The sequence below is a fragment of the Typopeltis vanoorti genome, chromosome 14 (assembly GCF_054136105.1).
Source record: "Typopeltis vanoorti isolate ZY-2024b chromosome 14, IOZ_Tvanoo_1.0, whole genome shotgun sequence".
Classification (NCBI taxonomy): Eukaryota; Metazoa; Arthropoda; class Arachnida; order Uropygi; family Thelyphonidae; genus Typopeltis; species Typopeltis vanoorti.
Genome location: NC_143562.1, coordinates 1,555,493 through 1,578,180, shown reverse-complemented (window position 1 = coordinate 1,578,180; position 22,688 = coordinate 1,555,493). Strand labels below are relative to the sequence as shown.

At 35.3% G+C, this 22,688-nt stretch overlaps 1 protein-coding gene across 2 annotated transcripts in view; it reads left to right on the top strand.

Moving 5' to 3' along the window:
- LOC150099119 (heterogeneous nuclear ribonucleoprotein F-like) overlaps positions 1-22,688 on the top strand; it is a 183,658-nt gene that overhangs the window by 98,420 nt on the left and 62,550 nt on the right. The gene's annotated exons all lie outside the window — the stretch shown is intronic.

Here is a 22,688-nt window from a genome sequence, read left to right as displayed (position 1 = left end):
TGTATATTTTTATGTCTTGTGTACATTAATAATTTGTTACAGGGTAGCAGTGTGGGAAGCCATTGAGTTTTTGTATGCCAAATGCTATAGGTTATGTACCATTATTTGAGATGCTACTTTTGCTTTGTTTTTCAGGATATTACTGGTCTTTGGAAGGGTTTCTTTCAGAACTTTTCCAAAGATTGTTTTAGATAACATTAAAAATGTAACACTGGGACCCAGAAGCATAGAGACTTCTGGAAATAGCTTTTTTTTTTTTTTTAATCTACTGTTTTTCACATATATTTATGTATACAGTATGTATAAAAGTTATACTCTTATAGCAAAATTCATTCTGAATTCATCCAGAACTAATGTTAAAATTCAACATGAAAAGTTATAGTAAGAGAGAGATGCTATTACATAGTTACAGATCTTGTTGCAAACTTCCTTGATCTTCTGAAATCATCAACTACAGTGATTGGATACTCTTGCACCTCTCACTTGTTAACATAAAAATTAAAAAAAACTTTCTCAAAAAATCACTCAAAAGTTAAAAAAATCAAAATAACATTAGAAAATAAACCTGTTTCCACATTCACTCTAACATTTGTGGCATAAACATTAACTTAATGTGCACCAGCATATATCGAGACATATGCAAACCTGATTTCCTGCTTTTGACCAAATCTCCAATTACTGCTACAACAACAACCACATTCCACTTTAACCATTCAAATTAGAAGATGCGAAATCTTGAATCTCCTCTTTTTTACCTTCTGTGGCTTAAAGTTTATCCCATCATGAATCATTCAACTACTGTCTACTGTTACTTTCCTCCAGTTCTGAAAAGCATTCTCATCTCTGACTTCTTATCCTTGATTTGATTCTTGCATTCCACTACCTTCACAGTGAAGTCATCTTCATGTCCACAACTCCATCTAGCTTCCTTTCCAGCTGAAAGAAAAGCTACAGGATTTTTTGAAAATGCAACAATCTAAAACAAATTGTTCGTCTACCGACCAGAATATATGATAATCCACTCCACTCATCCAGCACTCCAGATCTTTTCTTACCATTTTTCCTTCTATGTATACTGTTGAGGTGACCTCTCTTCTTGGTAATTCAGATCATAATCTCATACATACCATGTATGATCTCATGGAATACTCTTCCTTTGGCCATTTACAACCTCCTATTCTTTGGTACTACAATGCCAAGTGGGGAGAGCTTTACTCCTTTCTATGGTCAGACTATTGTTTTGACTCAGTATCCTTGTTGTAATCCTGTTACAAATATTATCCATGTTAGAATGAGATCTCATTACCAACTCTGTTCTGAATTCTTATCCAATGTCCAAGCTGTAGTTTCCCAAGAAGTGTATCAAGGCAATCCAAGAGTTAAAAACAGCATATTGGAAGTGGATCGAAACAAAAATCTGCCTTCATTCACAGTCACACTGAATTTTAACTAACACTTGTAACACAATGATTGCAAAACAATCATTAATAAAGCTGTCTTGTTTTGAAAGAACTAAATGTAGAAAACTCACCTCTTGAATAAATGGCAGTTCTCCCTTAAAGGCTGCTGGATGCAATTTCTGTCTCTGTATTTCTCTCTCTCTCATCCAGATGACAGGTATTATATCACTCATAGATAATCAAGCATATCATCTCCAGCAATATCTAAACCATTGCATGCCTTCTGTAGCATTCTAGAAAGAAGAATCTTGAACAACCTAGATACTTATAAAAGGGACTTCTAATCCTGATGCTATTATACCAGTTTTGCTCAGAAGTTTTCCCTAAACCAGCACCTTTTATCATCTCTACACGGTTTTTATGCTCACCTGGCATCCATACACACACACACACACACACACCACAGAAGCAAGCCCATGTTCAACTGATAGTTCTCATTCATAATACTGTCTAAAATAATGAAAAGATCATCAACAAGCAACCTCTTCAACACCTAGAGAAGTATTGACTAATTAGTAACACCATTATGGACTCTGCTAGTCAATATCCACAGCAGGTTCCCTGTATTAAAGCCTAGTGCTGAGCGGACATTATGTTGGAGATTTAAGTAGAGTATAAACAGCATTGAGAAAGGATTAAAAACTATTTTAATTTTTTTCTTGCCTCAGAGAAACCTTTATGGAGTGCAAATTGACACTTGTAAGCCACACAAGGCAACACAAAATTAAATGAAACACGTTATAAGAGTATTCATATCTGGGTGAGGTGTGCTCTGTGGGCAACAGGAAGAGGTCTCAGTTGTAAATTGGGATTTAAATCTGATATTCACCACTTGTTCAAAAGAAGTTGTCTTTTGAACAAGTGGTGTTGTTGAAGAAGTTGTCCTGAACTAACACCTTTTATCATCCTTGCACTGTATTTATATGCACCTGACATACATCACAAATGCAAGCACATGTTCAATTTATTGCTATCATTGAGGCCTCCTACTGATGCCCACAGAAGGCACTCCATCTAGATAGGGCTGTTGCCTTGTGTGTGTTACAAGTGTTAGTTTATACTTATACTGCCTGAGAGTGAGTCTTTGTGACCGAGATGAAATATTGGAAGAATTAAACTCGTTTTTAATCTTTCAGTGCTCTTTATACTCCATTAAACCTCAAAACATAATGGTGACCCACTGTAAGTCACCCACATATGGCTTCATGTCATGGAAAGGTTTGGGGAAGCCATTACTGTTTCCTTTTCACGAGTTAATCAGCAAATTGACATCTTCTGATCTGCCTTCCACATTTGAAATTGGATTGCTAATTTTTGCTCAGGTCATTCACTGCAAGTAATGGAGGGATGCCCACTCTTCAAATTTTCCTACTAAACCAGCTATTCACGAGGTCTCTCCCCCCCCCCCCCCCATGCCATTCCTTCTCCTCATACAGCAAGCTTTGTTGTGCTCAGCATCTTCATCTTAAAGATCTATAGCCAATGCCTTATTCTCTGATTGTTACACCATCCTTCAATAGGATAATGACAACATGGTTACCTTCAATGCTTCCAAAACACAATTTTGTCTTTTCTCGAAAAGAACAACCTTTGTTCTTATCCTTTCCTTTGAATAATGTTCAACTCAACAATGAAGGCCAGATCTCTCATCTCTTTTCTGTTACAGACACACCACTTCTGCAATATCCTTCACTTCCACAGACAATTCAGTCAAGATGTTATTTTTCAGTTGTAAGCTATACACATCTCATATTCACCCAAAGCCCGGAATACTGTTCTGACCCTTGGGATTGCATCAGAAACTTCTAAAAATTCTTGGTGCCATTGGCAGAGGAAGAGGATAGTTGGTATAATTATTCCCTCTCAGAGATTTAAGCCACTGTCTTTCAGATAGTCATGCTGCCAGGTGATTTTTGTATTATGGTGAAAGCCAGTATGCATAGGTGTGTGAGATGACTTTCATTTGGAGATGCTGATCAACTTGAACTAAGGAATCATTAGAAGGGTAGTGGTATCCAGGAAACTGCCTTTATTATCCACTTTTGGAATACCATCTTAAGTTCATAGAAGAATATGAAGGTATTCCAAAAGTGAAAAAGGATATTGGGAAGAACAGCAGTTGTTTGGGCATGGATGCTCATGGTGAATGCAAATTGTCATGACTTTGTGCAATCTCACAGACTAAAAAAAAAAAAAAAAAAATATGTGGAACAGCTGACCATGGAATTTAATCAGCAGACAAATGGTCATAACAGTTTGTCCCAATGAAAACAACACCAGAAGAAAAAGTTAATTGATTGAGCTAATATTTCACAGGATTCAAACAAGCCTCTTCAGAGTAGATAGAAACAACACACAGCACTTAGATTGTTGTAGAAACAATTCATATAGTAAGTGGAAAAGAACTAAGGCCCTATGAAGGTACTTTTAATGGGATATTCCACTTCCCAGTTTGATTGATCATAATTTGTTCATTTCTTTCATATCTGTTATAACATTCTTTTTTATTACATAATTTTTGCTGATTTGTTAACGAAAAAGTTTTATTCCAAATTAAATTTGAATGTTTTATGAAATAATAATATTTTGGATAAAGGACAAGAAACATTTACATGGTTCCACTTTTCCAACTTTATGCAAGAAATATGTGCCTGATTATGCTCTTTTATATCCAAATATATTTTTTACTGGAAAATTGCAGGTTGCTACTGTATGTTTTTTCTGCAGTTTTCCAGCAACTGTCAGTAATCGAAGCTGGCTACATAGGTTAGACACATCTGTTGAACTTCATATCAGAGTTCATATCAGATTATCTTAATATGAAGCTTCTTCTATTTTTAAGAAGCTTACATCTTAATAACAGGGTTGCAATTCACAGCTACTACATAATACTGATAGTGGTTCATATTTTGCAAATAGACCTACAATTGTTTCAGATTTTTCCAGTGAGACTTTGATTTCTAGAAAATTGCCTATTGCACTGTGCTCTATAGATGGTGTAGGCTCTTCTCTTTGTTTAGAAATTTCATAATGCCAAAACTTGCATTTTTGCATTGCCTATTGACATTTTGAACAATTTTGTGGAATTGATATTTTATTATGTTCAAGCCTGTAAATCCAAGCTTACAAATATCTCCCTTAAGGAAAATGGGTATGATTGCAGTATCCTGTTTTGAATCTCAGAGAATATTTGTGTTGAAAACTGGATCAGGGCTGGGCATTTTACCTTTTGAAGTAGCACTGATTCCAAGTTCTTATTGGTCTGCTATTGTCATTTAGTGCAAGATTGCTGTCGTGAAGACCAGTTTTTTGGCGTTGGGAGCAGAATGATTTGCATTACTAATTTTCATGTTAATAGGTTTCTCTTCGTTATTATTATTACTACTAATACAAGATTTGGCAAGTCTAAAATTTGGTATTTAGATACGTTTTATGGCCGAATTTGTACAGTATATCAAAACATCTATGATACTCATGAGCTTAAATAAAGGAAAAAATAAAAGTTTTGGCATTGTGCAATTACAAACCTGTAGTTACTGCCTATCCAAGTTACATCTGGTTATCCAAGTGTTTAGCATACCTGCTTTTTGAACCAACAGGCTGCAGCTTAAAATTCACCATGGGGGTGGTTGCTTGTGATTGGTCTTTAGGTGGGAGATGAATTTAAAATCTACAGTGCGAGGCCACTGTTTGCATTGGAGGTCTTAAGTTGCTTGAAAAGTTCAAGGTTGGATCACTACGTTAGAGTAAAAAATAAATAAATACTTAATAAACATTTAGCCTACCCGGGAGTTATATTAAAAATAAATGAAACAAATTAAGTTGAAATATTTATACAGCCATTAGCTTTACTTTTATTTTTTGGAATTCTTATCTAAGAATGTCGTCAGCATGATAGTTTTCAATACTCTTTCATCCTTAGTGTTTCAAAGGGATGATGCATAGATAGTCACACTGTTATATATATACTTATATCAACACAAAATCTTAATCAGTGTTTTTTCATTACACTCCTTAAACACGTGTTTTGATAACTACATAACCTGGAATATTAGAAAATGCTTCATTTAGACTTATACAAGTCCTCTCTATGGTATATGGTAAAAGCTGCTCATACTTGTAGACATTAACATTGATAATGGAGTGTATAGGAAATGGTTTATATCTTGATATTAGTAGAAATGCTAATATCAACACCTGACTACATTTCCAAGAGAATGTGCTCTGTTGCAGCCATCTAATAATATATTCTCTTGCTCCGTTTATGAACAACACTACAAAAGCACTCTCCCTTATAACTATTTACCCTAAACTATTTTTTTTTTATTAGTGTCCAATTCTCCGTTTTTTAAGGACATGCATTAGAAAACAGATCACTACCAATCTGTTATTCTCTCGATGCTATAACTATTATGGTCAACTTGTGGAAACCAAAGGAATAGTTTGTTATAGTACAAAGGGTCTACTATATGAAATCCGGTTAAGGCAACATAGTTTGGGGTGGGATTTTACAGTGGTTGGTTATAGTGAGCGACTTCACTGTATCAAAGTATTTATGGAAAATATCTGGATATCAAACCATTCAGTTCTTTACATTGGGCTACCAGAAAATACCATGTCAAGTTTCGTTTAGGAGATTTTGCAAAATACCTGTAACATTCATCTTATCATGTATACTGTATTTACTTGGATATAACTCTCACGTTTTCCCTCAAAATTAAAGTTTTGTGGTGCGAGATATATGCAGGGATTTTTGGAAACTAAAGTTTTTCAGGAGAAAACTAAATTGATGTTTATAATTAAATCCTCAGTTTTCATTATAATTTTAATTGCTCACATAGCGTCTCTGCTGCTCATTCAGTATAGACAAAGCTATTTGGTCAGGAAAACCTGGGTTCGATTCCTGTCCAAGATATGAGGAACCTTTATCTGGTCTCATACAGAGGTGGAGTTTTTTTTCCCCTCACCCAGAAACTCAGGTGTTTCATCCCTCAGAACAGGTAAACCAGCCCTGTGAACACATGAATTTACAGTAATAAAATGCATATACTTACTCATTAAGTGGGTCTACCGGTACTAACAGATGGGGAAAACCCACACAAATGAATAAATTGCTCACGTTATTTATAAAATTAATGCATTTAAATTTTAATTATCAACATTAGTTACGTGATCAGCTGCTCACCTTCATCAGACAGTATTGAATCTTTAGCGATAATGCCTATGTAATTAAATGAAAACAAACCGTTTCATTATTGCTTGTCCTTTTATCATTTTGGAATCATAAGATCATCATGATTTAAAACTGAAAATGGGTATGACTCACTAAAAATCTCCTATTTGCTATCACTACTTCTGGTCTCAAGAGCAGTTTCCTTGTGTGCTTTGTCAATCTACCCAAATAATGTCATCTTCGTTCCCATCCATAGAGATGCCGTTTTTTTAAAAAAGAACTCTTGGCAGTTATTTCTGGCGAAATCATGTCCCAAGCTCTCAAAATCCAGATTCATGACAGTTTTAATGAAAATCTCTTAATCTTCCCTGCCAGAGCCAGGTCGTACCTGCTGACTGCCATTCACTTCATGTGAATTTTCATGCATGGTTCTTGAATGGTTTGTTGATGATACATCCAAGAGCTGTAGAAAAGGCATAAGATCACCAGGAATAACAGCCACATCGGTCTTCAGATTCAAAAGTTTTTTACTGTTTCTTCCATAACATTAACTATCTATTTCTTAAAATTTTTACCCTTTTTTCGTTTTTTTTTCGGCAAGAAACTCTCTGATTCCAATCTTTGAGTTTCTTATTCGGTTTTAAAACTATGTGGGATTTAATATCCCCTTAATTTAAATAATTTAAATAACTTTAATTTCTGTTTTCATAAAGTAAAATCAAGGGTGTGAGATATACGCAAGAGCGAGTTATATTCAAGTAAATACAGTAGCTTGTAAACAAGGAGGTGTGTGTGTGTGTGTGTGGTACGGATCCAGTTCTTTTTTGTCATGGCAATTGAAAATGGTCCTGCTTAAAAGCATTTAAGCATCACTGATATATAAATCAGTTTATATGAAAAAATTTTTGACAAAATACCATTATTTGAGTGTTTACTTCTGTTAGTACTCTTATTTTTATTTATTTTTATCACAGAAAAACCAAAGGCTTTTGCCTTTGGTTTTTCTAAAAATAAGAGAGAGAGGGTGACTTATTAATTGATTAGATTTCATTGATATCCATCTGTTGCTGGCTTGGTTGGCTAAGGAGATGCTGTTTCCAACCAATAGATCATGAATTAGAATCCCACTCTGAGTGTAGACATTTGTAAATGTTTAGTTAGGTGAATTTCATCATCTGGTATATGATTACCATCCTGCTTATTGGTAGCCCAGATTAGCACTTTTTGATTTGCTCTCTAGAGCAAGGTGTGTTTCACGTGTTATAAAATCTATTATTCTTGACAAATAAGTGGTGAATTTAACCCATGTGATCTTGTTTTCTCATCAAGTGTCCTGCCCATTTCCATTTTAGGGATTTTTCTGTTCTTGTGACATCAGTGACTTTTGTTTTCTGTCTTATTTCTAGGGCTCTTATTTTTTTCTATCCTTTTGATGATTAGCATACTTCTTTCCATTGCTCTTTGGCATGTTCTTAGCTTGGTCACTTGTTTAGTTGTTAATGGCCATGTTTGTGATCCATAGGTTAGAATGGGTAGTATGGCAAATTATACCCTTGTTTTAATTCCTTGGTAAGCAAATAAACTTTGTGTGAAGTATCTTCACAAAAAAGTCTGCTTAATATATAGCGACTGTTGATTTTATCAGTTGTACCTTATCCAGTAATGCAAAACACACATTTTGAATGTGTATATTGCTGTGCATTATGAGAAAAGTCACTGTCTAGATGAGGTTTCAGCCTTTATTGAGGCCTCATTGGTGGAAGCCAGACCCTTCCCGTATTGCATAGCAATATAGACAAAGGATGTGTGCTTTGCACAACTTTTAGCATAGTTAGTACTTAGTACTGCTGTTTTGTTTCAAACGATAAGTTAGAGTATGGAGGTGGAGGGTTTTTCTCCCTCCCAGAAACTAGTTTTTCATCTCTCAAACAGGTAAACCAGTCCTATGAACACGCTTATCTACAGACATGGATACTAACTGTGAGATGGAAAAGATTAGACCTCACCATCTTTTCTTTCTACTGCATATTATGGATTTCAGGTAGAGATCCATAATAGTCGACACTTGACAGGACAGTATTTAAAAGGAATAAAGCTCTTAGCTAACACACAAAGACTAAACCTTTAGTAAAATTTTATTCTGAGTAGCTGAGTGTTGGATAATCCAAAACCCTGCTCTAAATACCCAACATGGAAATTTTTCAACCAAATTCAGCCTTCCAGTAATGGTGATATCACTGGGTAACAGAAATCATCCACCTAAAGATTCATAAACGTCTGTTCCTCCCTGTAGATCTGAACTCTCAGCCTGTTGATTGAAGAGTGGTAACACTATTTACTCTGACAGCCAGGTCAGCAAGACATACATAAATAATTGCCATCACCCACCCTAATAATGGAGTGTTCTTGACAGTCTAGATCCTGGTAACATTTTATCGACCATGTTTATTAGCCAATCTGGCGAATAAGCAGCCGTGGACCAACAGCGACTGAGTGAGCTATCAGGGCGTGGGGGAGCAGAAGTGGCAACTCTGTCTCACCTAAAACCTCACAAAGCCCAATGACAACTCGGTGACATGGCGAGTAGTGCCGCCATTAAATAAGTACCTGCTGGGGTCGCTTCCCCTGACATTGGGAAGCAGCATTGTCAGTACTGACACAAGGTTGAAGCCAAATGATGACGGAAAAGCTTGTGATCAGAGATTTGCAGATGGCAATATGATTATATTGTGTATGTCTGTAATACTGCGGAGCAGAAAGCAAACGGAGAAACTACTGCTCTACCTTATCTCCAGAACAACCACCATGGCGAGCAAACCCTTACAATTGGCCCCAAGTTCCCGGCGTCCCTTAAATGGGACAGGGGTGCGAAGAATCTCCGGGCTCAAAATGGTGTCCACTTTTAAAATTGCAACTTGGAATGTCAGAACTCTGTATGAAGCTGGCAAATTAAGAAATGCCACAAGAGAAATGAAAAGGCTGGGCATCCGGATTTTGGGAATTTGCGAGACAAGATGGCCAGGATCTGGAAAGTGTCAACAAGATAATACAAAAATGTATTACTCTGGGAATGATGAGAACAAACATCGACACGGTGTAGCTGTAATGGTAGATGAAGAAATCAATAAATCAGTACTAAATTGGATTTCATTTTCTGAAAGGATAATGCTGTTACAACTTAAGGGAAACCCCGTTAACATAAATATCATCCAAGCTTATGCACCCACAGCTGACAAAAGTGAAGAAGATGTTGAAGAGTTTTATGAACACCTAAAAGAGATTAAAAACCTAACAAAGAAACATGATATAAACATAGTGATGGGTGACTTCAATGCAAAAGTAGGAAGAGGGGGGTGATGGAGAAATTGTTGGCGAACATGGCTTAGGCACCAGAAATGACAGAGGAGATCGCCTAGTCCAGTTCTGTCAGGAAGAAGATCTAACAATATCAAATACCTGGTTTAAACTTCCACCCAGAAGACTATACACTTGGAAATCGCCTCAAGATAACCAACATAACATTGTCCAAAATCAAATTGATTATATATTGATAAATAAAAGATTCCACAGTAGTATAAAGAGTGCAAAGACTTATCCTGGACCAGATATCTCATCAGACACAATCCCATAGTTGCAGAAGTACGTCTTAGATTAAAATCAGCTAAAAAATCACAAAAGAAGAAAAAGAAAATTGATGTAGAAAAACTGAAAGACCCGAACATAAATAAAAGTGCCAAGACACAGCTTAACCTGCGATTACAACAGATTAACATAGAAGAAAATAAAAGTGTGGAATCTCTTTGGAATAGCTTAAAGAATGCCATCGTAACAAGTATTGAAGAAGTAGGTTATGTGAATAATATAAAACAACAGGAATGGATGACAGATGAGATTCTTTCTCTTATTGGTACAAGAAGAATGTACAAAAACAAAGACCTAGCCAGGTATACAGAAACACATAACATCAAGAAAAAAATAAAAGAAGCCAAGGAAAATTGGATGAAAAATTTATGTACTGAAATTGAACTGCTTCAGAAGAAACATGATAATTTCAATCTGTATAAGAAAATCAACGAAATTTCCGGAAAACTGAGGAAAAAGCAAATAGTGTCTCTAAGAGACAAATGGAAAAATAGTTCTAGAAGAAGAGAATAAAGCACAGATTGGGATAAAATATGTAACAGAACTTTTCAATGATACTAGACAGAAGCCTATAAATATAAAAGATAACATTCAAGGACCAGCAATCATGAAATGCGAAATAGAGAATGCTATACGAACAAGTAAAACAGGAAAAGCCAGTGGACCAGATGGTGTGCAAACAGAATTTTTAAAATTAATAGAACCAGATAACATCAAACTTCTTGAAAAACTATTTAATAAAATATATGAAAGTGATGAATTTCCATCAGATTGGCTCAAATCTACATTTATCACTGTCCCAAAGAAACCCAAAGGAATTCCTGTGGTGACTTCCGACTTATTAGTCTAATGAGCCAAACATTAAAAATATTTTTGAAAGTAATTCAGAATCGCATTTATAGAAAAAGTGAAGAAATTCTAAGTGAAACACAATTCAGCTTTCGGAATGGTTTTGGTACTAGAGAGGCCCTTTTCTGTACCCAAATATTGATACAAAAATGCATAGAAAAACAGAAATCTGTCTTTATGTGTTTCATAGATTTTGAAAAAGCATTCGACAAAGTCAGACACACTAACTTAATAGAAGTCCTTCAACAAACAAGGCTAGACGAACAAGACATAAGACTAATAACAAATCTGTATTGGAATCAGTCAGCTACCGTTCAATTAGACAACATTACCACCAGTGATATTAACATCAAAAGAGGAGTGAGACAAGGATGTGTGCTCTCACCACTCCTGTTCAACATATACGCAGAGGTAATCTTTAAAAAAGCATTGGAAGAATGTCCAGAGGGAATTGCAATAAATGGAAAGATTGTTAACCTACGATATGCAGATGACACCGTGCTAATTGCAGATAACATTATGGATCTCCAAAAACTCATTGACAGAGTATACATAGAAAGCCAAAGAATGGGAATAAATATAAACATCAACAAGACAAAATACATGATCATCAGCAAACATCCAGCCTCATCAATGAAACTGACACTCAATGGGAAAAATATTGATCAAGTGTCAAGATATAAATATCTTGGTTGTTGGCTTAATGAACGGTGGGATCCAGAAATAAATATAAAGACAAGGATTGAAGTTGCACGGCAGTCCTTCATGAAAATGAGAACACTATTCTGCAATAAAGACCTAAACATGGAAGTCAGGTGCCGAATGCTGAAATGTTACGTGTGGTCTATTCTGCTCTATGGAGTTGAAACATGGACATTGAAGGCGACAACCATCAAGAAAATCGAAGCCTTTGAGATGTGGCTATTCTACAGAAGAATGCTAAAGATATCATGGACAGAAAAAATTACCAATGAAGAGGTCTTAAAATTCATTGGCAAAGCTAAACATCTTGTACAAATAATCAAGAAACGAAAAACATCATATCTTGGCCACATCCTGAGAAATAGCAAATACCAACTTCTACAAACTATTTTGGTAGGAAGAATTGATGGCAAAGGAACTAGAGGAAGAAAAAGAATATCATGGTTTGACAACATCAAGACTTGGCAGGAAAGAGCAGTGCACAACTGCTCAGATTAGCACAAGACCGCAGTTTGTTCGCCAAGATGGTCGCTGACCTTCGATAGAAGATAGCACAATAATAAGAAGAAGATATTAGCCAATTTCTATGACTCTTGACAAATTGGTTAAATATTGTGGTCCTGCTCCCTCTGGTGTTCATGATAATAGCATTTTCTATCCCATGTGTTTAAGGGGGGGGGAGATCACTTCTTCACAGTACTTTTAAATCACATCAAATGAATGGTGTTTTATCTATTTGACTTATTTTACTTCCATCCTTTGACAAACACTGGAGCATAGAGAAGCACTGTGGCTATTTTTAAGATGTGAGGAACCTTTATCTGGTCTATTTTGACTAAAATTGAGTTAGCCAGTCCTATACGAGATGGGGGGGATTCAACTGGAAACTCGAGTTTTTCATCCCCCCAGAACGGGTAAACTGGGCGCGTGAACACATTCATCTACAGACATAGGACACACTGGGAGGCGTAGGGCTAACCACCTTATCCTCAAGGTGGTTTCAAATCATAATAGGCCATGCCTAATAGGAATGTAATGGTCCACTAGATATTAAGAGAAAAAAGGATCCAATTTTGCCGTGAATTTGAAAGAAAGAAAAAAAAAACGGGAACTTCCATGACTTATGTTGATTCAAAATTTGCAAAATAAAAAACATGTAAACAGCATGTCACAGGTCACTAAAGTAAAAAGATTCATTTACATTGCTGATGTGCAATCATGTAAAACACACAGCAATGAATTTTTAAAACAAATTGGAATGCAAGAACAAATAAGCAATCAGAATCTAAAGTAAATCTATGAAAAGGGGAAACATTGTTTTATGTTATAGCAAAATGTAAAGAATGGGGATGTAGCGCCAAACATGCAAAATATTTGCATCACACCATATCTGTAATGATTGCATTGGATAACATACTGTACTCAATTGTTAGAAATCTTGAGTAATGGCAATTGAGTAAACAGGGCTGTCGCCAAATTAGATCGCATCCTGAGGCAAACAATTAAAATATCACCCCAAGATGGATTATAAGACAAAAATATAAGAAAATCTCCAGTTGCTATTTTGTTTTTATTACGAGAGAAACGGTAGTGCAAAACAATTACATAATAAAAGATATTTGTTAAATATAATACGACACCTACTGCAAATATGGCTGAACGAGCGCCCTTATTAAGCAGCACCGTGAGGCAGACTGCCTCTATACTACACCCTGTCTGTGGTACTGTGAGTAAACTATCTCCAAAGCACAATTTGCCTGGAAGGAAATATTTCACACAGTGAAGCCTTTTGGCTCTTTATTTCATTAACATAATAATATTAATTAAATGTTGTTTACCACAGGGAGCGAGTTACTATCGCCCCAACGTGAATGTTGGGGTGATAGTAACTCGCAGTTTGAGTAGGAGTTTAAATTAATTCTTTTTTTCTTAATAATGATGCATAGCCGAAAATTACCATGTACCACCGGGGATACTCGTACCACACTTTGAGAAACACTGATCTAATAAGTGAGTTCTGAAATGTTTAGTTTTAGTATGTATGATTATAATTTTTTATTATTAAAATGTAATAAGCACATAAACTAAACACCATGTATTTGTAAAATATCTTGTCCGTAATATGGTGCCTACTGCAATATGGCTGAACGAGTGCCCTTATTAAGCAGTGCCGTGTGGCAGGCTGCCTCTATGCTACACCCTGTCTATGGCACTGTGAGTAAACTTCCTCCACAGCATAATTTGCCTGGAAGTATTTCACACAATTACAGATATTTATAAGTGATTGATTTCTGACTATCTGTGTTAAAGCTTAAGTGCTGTAAGGACATCATGTTGGAGGTTTAATGGAATATTTACAGCACTGGGAAAGGATTAAAACTAATTTTAATGCTTCCAGTATTTCGTCTCAGTCAGAGACATCTTCAGGGATTACACATAACTTTTGTAACAACACATTCGAATACAATACGATACTAAGTGAAACACGTGGGTGACTTGCATCCTATCTAGGTGGTGGGTTCCCTATGGGCGTTTATAGGTGGCCTAGGATGTAAAGTGGGATCTCTGATGATAATTAATGTTTCTAATATATCTCTGATAAATAATTAATAAAATAATAATTAAAGTAGAGTTGCATAAAACTTCCCAAAATTTGGGCAACAATAATTATCAGAGATCTCACTTTACATCCTAGGCCATCTACAAATGCCCATAGAGGGGTGCACCACCTAGATAGAGTCACATAGATGTTTCACTTAGTATTGTATATTTGAGTGTTGGTACAAAAGTTATTTATAATTCTTGAAGATGTCTCAGTGACTGAGATGAGATATTGGAAGCATTAAAATTAGTTTTAATCCTTTCCCAGGAAACTTCTAACATGAGTTCTGACTAAATATATATCCCATATATGAGATATATGCACCTGTTATAAACATTCAAAAATATTCAATAAAATTAAAGAAAAAGTGTTTTTGCTGTGTTACATATTTTGGAATATGCATAGAGGTTGGACAAATTAATGGAAACACTAAGATATTTTAAAAATAGAATTTGTGTTGGCTATATTGAAAAATCTCATGGTGACACCACTGAATGTTCTTGTTCGGTTTTGTTTACGCCTTGTAGTTCTCATGCCAGTTCCTTAGTGATTGTACTGAATGATACACACACACAGTCATACCCCGACTTACGCGAATCCGGAGTTACGCGGTTTCTTATGTGTACGTATTTCCTTCACGCCTCACCACTAGTTATATCTTTCTGGTGCCGGCGGCATTCGCCAGTGTCGCATGTGCTGTGAACAAGCACTGACGTTGCAGGCGTAGACTTCTGTGGCTAATTGGTTCAAAAGATATATTCCGGTGATTACACCACATTTTTTATTATTCAGTTATACAAAATACTGAAATGATAGTTCCCAACAAGTTTCGTAAATCGTAGGATTTACATCTTCAGGGAGTAAATAGTAAAACTTAAAGTTTAAACAAGAGAAATTAATAACTACAAATCATAACCGTCTGGCTATTCATAAACTCAAACAACAGAATACAGATATAAAACGTTACTGACGTTGAACAATACTGGACGACGTCACGTGTTCTTGTTCTCGTTCATACAGTCCGAGCTTAGATTGAGGTAGATTTTTTATTAGAGCTGACCACACTTGATGGAGAATTAAACCTTGATTTTTATTGCATTGGGTTGGGTTTTTCAGCATATTAGCAGCTTCTTTAAATTTTCTTATATAACTGTTGTTTTCTATGTATGACATCGTCGTTTTTTTGCCAGAGTACATCGTGTCCAGTGGAAGTGGTATGGAAAGCAAGACCCGTTTTTTGTTCTCTTTTGTATTGTATGTCTTTTTGGTGTTCAGCCATGCACATTTCTCCAGATCTTCCTGTCTGTCCTACGTAGCAAATCCTGCAAGAGCAATGGATTTTGTAGACTCCAGGTTTTTTAAGAGGATGATGAGGAGGTTTTGGTGGATGTAGGAATCTTGAGATTTTTTCCATAGGAAGGAAGGAAGGCTACTTTTATGTTGTTTGTTCATTAATTTGGCTAGCTTATCTGTAACATTTTTGATATAAGGAAGCGAGATTGCATTTTTGTAATCCTGTTTTATTGTGTTGTTAGTTGGAGGCATTTTAAGGATTCTCTTGATGGTTTTTGTTTCATATCCATTCTGTTGGAGGATTTGTGTTAAGTATTTTAGTTCTTCATTACATCTTTCTTGTGTGCTGGAGATATTGTATGTTCTGTCTCAAAGAGTTTTAATTAAGCTTATTTTTTGTGAAGGATGGTGGTGTGAGGTTGCATTTAGAAATCTTCCAGTGTTTGTCGGCTTCCTATATACTGAGAAGGAGAGTTTACTTTCTTCATTAATTTCTAATAGAATATCCAGAAAAGGAAGTTTTCTATTTTTTTTCTTGTTCTAAAATGAATTTTATGGTGCTGTGCAAATTGTTGAGATAATCTGAAATTGATAAGTTCATCTGTTGTTCCATTGAATATGATGAAAATATCGTCCACATAGCGTAGCCATGTTTTTGGTTTTTTATGGTAATTCTTAAGAGCATTATTTTCTCTTGTTTAAACTTTGTTTTACTATTTACCCCCCTGAAGATGTAAATCCTACAATTTACGAAACTTGTCGGGAACTATTATTTCAGTATTTTGTATAACTGAATAATAAAAAATGTGGTGTAATCACCGGAATATATCTTTTTTACAAACTTACGGTGAGTGCTTTTGGCATAAAGTTATACAACTAGAGAAACTACGCATTAAACATCTCAACTTCATTAACCGTTTAATTTTCCTCATCTGATGCAGAGATAACGAAGTCGTCCCGAAATTCATAAAAATCAAACGCATATTCCATACAAACAAGGCCTCCAGAATATATCATAAAATGGAACTAGCTTTTCTAAGAGAAAGAATTACAGTCACTAGAGCTGAATTAGCATTAATTAGAAATAACACTTTTTCTCTTCATAATGAACTGGCCACATATCTTCCATCCGTCCTATGGAACAACATCGATAGTGTTATGTTCAAAGCAATAGCGATCTCAGAACAGAAGAAACACACATTAATTCAAAAGTTCAACATGCTCCTTCAGAAGAAGGAAATACATAAAAAAACAACTAGATCATTCAAAAGTAGTTATTAACCTTTCTTCGAGAGTCCTAACAAAAGAGGAGAATAGCCTTTTACTTAAGGGTTTTAACTTCGCCTTAATCCCACGTTTCCTACCAAAAATTGATATCATAGCACAAATAGAAAAAGGAATTAGAAATCTACCGGACAACACGGCAGATCTTATCCGTATAGAAAGTACAGCTTTACTATTAAAAAGCAGATTACCTCGTAGGAACCTACCTTACAATGAATACGCTTGCCTTAAAAAGTTAAAGGATGACAGAAATATTGTCATAATTAAAGTGGATAAAGGCAACGCAACTGTCGTTTTAAATGCTACAGAATATAACAAAATGAAAAGTCTCCAGGAAGATACAAACACCTACAAACCCTTAGACAGAGACCCGACTTGGCAGACACACAAAAAAATGAATGATCTAATAAAAAAAAGTGCCTCTCTGGATGGAAGAACTTAAAAAATTCTTACAATCAAAACATCCTTTGATACCAAGAATATATGGTGTTCCAAAGATCCATAAGACAGATATACCTTTAAGACCAATAGTAGATGGAAGAGATTCACCAACTTCCAACTTGGCGAAATACCTCACCAACATGATTTCACAACATATAGGAAAAACATCTTCCTTCATAAAAAATAGTAAACATTTCATAGAAAAAGTAAAAGATATACATATTGGTCCAGCAGACATCTTAGCAAGTTTTGACATTATCAGCTTGTTTACAAACGTCCCGAGACAAGAAATTTTGAATCTCCTAGAAGACCTCTTCCCTCCGGACATCTTAAATCTTTTTAAACATTGTATAAACAATACTTTTTTCACCTATCAAGACAGAATCTGGGAACAAAAGGAAGGACTGGCCATGGGTTCATCATTATCACCGGTATTAGCAAACCTATTTATGGAAAAATTTGAAAATAATGCTCTTAAGAATTACCATAAAAAACCAAAAATATGGCTACGCTATGTGGACAATATTTTCATCATATTCAATGGAACAACAGATGAACTTATCAATTTCAAAGATTATCTCAACAATTTGCACAGCACTATAAAATTCATTTTAGAACAAGAAAAAAATAGAAAACTTCCTTTTCTGGATATTCTATTAGAAATTAATGAAGAAAGTAAACTCTCCTTCTCAGTATATAGGAAGCCAACAAACACTGGAAGATTTCTAAATGCAACCTCACACCACCATCCTTCACAAAAAATAAGCTTAATTAAAACTCTTTGAGACAGAACATACAATATCTCCAGCACACAAGAAAGATGTAATGAAGAACTAAAATACTTAACACAAATCCTCCAACAGAATGGATATGAAACAAAAACCATCAAGAGAATCCTTAAAATGCCTCCAACTAACAACACAATAAAACAGGATTACAAAAATGCAATCTCGCTTCCTTATATCAAAAATGTTACAGATAAGCTAGCCAAATTAATGAACAAACAACATAAAAGTAGCCTTCCTTCCTTCCTATGGAAAAAATCTCAAGATTCCTACATCCACCAAAACCTCCTCATCATCCTCTTAAAAAACCTGGAGTCTACAAAATCCATTGCTCTTGCGGGATTTGCTACGTAGGACAGACAGGAAGATCTGGAGAAATGCGCATGGCTGAACACCAAAAAGACATACAATAAAAAAAAAAAGAGAACAAAAAACGGGTCTTGCTTTCCATACCACTTCCACTGGACACGATGTACTCTGGCAAAAAAACGACGATGTCATACATAGAAAACAACAGTTATATAAGAAAATTTAAAGAAGCTGCTAATATGCTGAAAAACCCAACCCAATGCAATAAAAATCAAGGTTTAATTCTCCATCAAGTGTGGTCAGCTCTAATAAAAAATCTACCTCAATCTGAGCTCGGACTGTATGAACAAGAACACGTGACACCGTCCAGTATTGTTCAACGTCAGTAACGTTTTATATCTGTATTCTGTTGTTTGAGTTTATGAATAGCCAGACGGTTATGATTTGTAGTTATTAATTTCTCTTGTTTAAACTTTAAGTTTTACTATTTACTCCCTGAAGATGTAAATCCTACGATTTACGAAACTTGTCGGGAACTATTATTTCAGTATTTTGTATAACTGAATAATAAAAAATGTGGTGTAATCACCGGAATATATCTTTTAAGCACTGACGTATTTTGCGCTGTCTCCATTCATACACGATTTTTATAGTCTACAAACCTTGTGATTGTTTAATGTTATGTTCTTGATAAAAATTTTATCACATAAAAAATAATAATGTTGTCCAAAAGAAGCAAGTCTGATTCTTCTACAGCTAGCAAGAAAAGAAAAACATTGACTTTGGAAACAAAACTCAACATTATTAAGGATTTCGAAAGCGGAATGAAAATTTGTGAGCTAGCAAAGAAGTTCGATCTACAGGAATCCACAGTAAGAACAATCATAAAAGAAAGGTTTACAGATTTTGGAGGACATAGATTCTAACGAGGAATGAATTGTAGCTACAAGGCAAGGAATAAAAAAAATCATTAGCTTGCTATGAAGAAATTTTGCATGACAAGAAAAAGACATTATGCCGTCAGGCGAATCTGTTACATTTTATGAAACCATCGACATCGAAATAACTTTATTTTTTTTATGTACAAAAAAAAAAACAATTATGATTATATTTCTTAAAAATATATAGGTCTCTTTGTAAACCTTTGGTACCATTTAACTAATATTTTTTATGTTTGTATATATAAATGCCAGCCTGGCTGGCCGAGTGGTTAGCGTATCCGTTCCCCAGTCAAAAGGCTGCGGGTTCGAATCCCGCTGTGGGCATGGATGTTTGTGATTGTCTGTGGAAATAAGTGGTGGTGGTCGGTGATAGATGGCGTTTCAGTTGGTGGATTGTGAGTGGTAGAGAGTTGTAGAGTGGATGCCCTCCCTCGATGAGTGTTTGGACTCCCTGGAGGTGACAAATAATAATAATAATAAATTACATGCAGAATTATACCCTGAGTTATGCGAATTCGACTTACTTTTTGTTGGTCCCACCAATATACAATCATACACCACTTCGGGGTATGACTGTATATTGTGATAGAAAATGGGAGAGAGAGATACTTGGCCAAACTTTGAAAGAAGACAAATCATTGGTGTGGATTTAGCTGGAGCATCAGTGACAAAAATTGCCACATTATTAGGTGTATCGAGATCGACAGTTTCTAAGGTTATGTCATCATACACAGATAATGGCAAGACGACGAAGGTGACAATGTCATCGAAGAGAAACGGTAGGATTGTTTTGAAAAATCATAGAACTACTGCAGCACAGGTCATAGCAGAGCTGAATATTCATCTTGCAGAGCCTGTTAACATAAAAACTGTCTAACATGAGCTTCATGCAACCAATATTCACAGTAAAGCTGATTACTGAAATGAATGCTCAGATTCGTAGACAATGGTGTCATGGTCGTCAAACCAAATCTGGACATTATAAAAAATTTGAAACGTGATGTGGTCACATGAGTCAACCTTCATGCTGTTGCATACATCAGGAAGAGTTTACATTTGGAGAAAACTCGAGGAACCCTACAATCCATAATGCTTAGTTCCAACAGTAAAGTAAAGGGGTGGTTCTGTAATTGTCCGGGCAGTAATATCATGGTATTCTGTTGGTCACATTACTACTCTTCATGGCAGAATTACTGCAAATGATTATTTGGACATCTTGGATAATTAAGTGCATGCCATTATCCAAATGTTATTTCCAAACAATAATGCAGTATTCCAAGATGACAATACCCTCATTCATACAGTTTGGACTGTACAATTGTTGTTTGAAATTGAATTTCAGCATCTTCCTTGGCCAGCACAATTAATCACCAGATTTGGACATTGTTGAGCCACTCTAGTCAGTTTTGGAGGCTAAAATAAGAAACAGATTCCAATGTCTGTTGTCTTTAAAAGAGCATTTTTCTTGAAGCACATCTTCAAGATGTTTTTCTTGAAATAATGCTAAAATTCCACCTGAAACCATTCAAAACATGAGTCCATTCCAAGTAGAATTCAGGCTGTTCTGAAGGGAAAAGGTGGTCCAACACCATATTCTTTCTCGCCTGTTAGGTGACAGCATTCAGTTCCCTATGGACAAATCTTTGCCATTTTTGTCATCTCTCTGAAGCTCGATAATTGTGACCTTTCCTTCAACTACTGTAGCCAAGTCTTTTTGGCCTACCTCTTGATTGTCTTCCTACAATGATTCCATTTCAGACTATATTTGATAATCTTTAAAGAACATCCTCTGGAGGTGTCCAAACCATTTTAATTGCTGTTTAAAAATTATAGCTGTGATATCTTCTCTATAGTTTAATTTGTGTTAGACTTGCTCATTTGTTTTGTGTTCTAACCAGTGAGTCTTAGTTTACTTAAGCATTTTGTTTCAAATGCACTGATTTTCTGTATTTTCTTTCTGAGTCTCCATGTCTCAGCTCCATATGCCACTGAAGGTATAATAATGACCTTATAGAGTTTTAGTTTAAGGGTATTTGAAATGCTGTTCTTTTTCCATATTTTGTTTCATTTATTTATATTAGACCATTTTTGTTAAGTCTATATGTTTGTTTTGTCAAGGTTGTGAGTAATGATACTGCCAAGATTTGTAAATTGCTTTACTTGCTTAAGTATACGATTTTCTAAGTTTATTGAAATTTTTTCTTCATCTCTTCCTATTTTCATTGTTTTAGTTTTGCTTAAATTGAATTTCATTTCTAAAGTTTTCATTCTTCATTTAAAATTTTTATTTATTTCAATTGTTCTTTAGATTCTGCAAGAATGATAAATATTGTCTGCATATTTAATGTGGTTGATATTCATGCCATTATTGGTAGGCTGGTTCTTCAGCAATGGATTTGCATATTTCTTTGAGATAGATAATAAATACAGATTAATAAAGAAATATGTATGTATAACATGTGCTAAATGTACAGGGATTGGACATTTAGCACATTTACATAATGGAGGACAGCAACTGTAATGCACTGGGATCCAAAAGCTAAGGAGGAACTACATTTTTACCTGTATATGAAAAACTTTTCATGACTACAATATTTTTCATGACTACAACCAAATATCAATATAAATTTATTGTCAGCATACTAATGAATTATGTTACACAAAAAAATATATAAATTGCAATAAGTTTTTGGCAAAAGGAACAAATTTCATAAGGATATAGTTAAGGAAATAAGGTACAATGCTTACAGAAAAGTATGCAGAGACACATTTCGTTATGGAATATGTCCACCCCAAATTCTGATGCAGCTCTCACAATGTTGTATCATGCTTAGCACCAAGTGATTCAGGAGTTCTTGAGGCCCACTAGTCCACTCTTTCTTCAAAGCCAGAATAAGGCCTTGTTTGTTCTCTGGAGGGAAATTTCGAGCAGCAATGTCTCCCTATTGCATCCAAAAAAATTTTCTATTGTTGAAATCTGGAGAGTGTGGTGGCAACTCAATTCCTTAATTCCTCGGTTTTCAGAAGTATCTGCAAATCTTGTGTACAATGTGGTGTAGCATTGGCAACCATAAAAATGAATTCTTTGCCTTCAGTACCACGGAACAATCAAATGTGACATTGAACAACTTTGTTACAATATTGTTCACCAGTCACATCCCCTTTTCCGACACTTGTAGCTCGGTGCTTCCATTAAGTATAATGCCT